Source organism: Myotis davidii, unplaced genomic scaffold (genome assembly GCF_000327345.1).
Source record: "Myotis davidii unplaced genomic scaffold, ASM32734v1 scaffold1521, whole genome shotgun sequence".
Lineage (NCBI taxonomy): Eukaryota > Metazoa > Chordata > Mammalia > Chiroptera > Vespertilionidae > Myotis > Myotis davidii.
In genome coordinates, this window is record NW_006291034.1 from 153,709 (window position 1) to 154,385 (window position 677).

Here is a 677-nt window from a genome sequence, read left to right on the forward strand (position 1 = left end):
AGGCGCTCAGAGGCCGCCGCCGCCGCCGGCACACCTCTCACCTCCGGGGGGCCCCCCTGCTCGTGAGCCCGCATCCTCTTTACTGAATGTCTATGAAGGCTTCATGCCACTTTCCTCAAGTCGGGTTTTTTCTTTTTTTTCGTTTTTCCGTCCTTTGAAGGGGGGACAAAGAACGTTGGTGTCACTGCTGAAGATTAAGAAACGAAGCCAACATTACTCCCAGCCTTACAGCGGGGGCTGTTCCCCACGTGTGAGGTGCGGCAGCAGAATTACCTTGAGGAACAGAAAAACAGCCGCCCTGGCCCGTACGGGGATCGAACCCGCGACCTTGGCGTTATTAGCACCACGCTCTAACCAACTGAGCTAACCGGCCAGCTGCGAGGGCGGTCGTTTAACAAACATCCCATCTGATTCCTGTAGGAGACCATAGTTTGAGAAACGGTGATCTACATAATCACATCAAAATTTACATTTTTATATATATGTGTGTGTGTGTGTGCATATCCTCCTATCTAATAAAAGAGAAACATGGTAATTAGCGTACGACTGCTACCCTTCCCACTGGCTAATCAGGGCGATATGCAAATTAACTGCCAGCCAAGATGGCGGCCGGAAGCCAGGCAGCTTGAAACTAACATGAGGCTTGCTTGCTTCAGTGAAGGAGGACTCCAACATTC

General features: G+C 51.1%; 1 non-coding gene across 1 annotated transcript; it reads right to left on the minus strand.

Annotated features, from left to right (window-relative positions):
* Window positions 1-299: 299 nt before the first annotated feature.
* Window positions 300-373, minus strand: TRNAI-AAU. The gene has a single exon. It is a non-coding gene; the product is annotated as a tRNA-Ile (tRNA).
* Window positions 374-677: the final 304 nt, after the last annotated feature.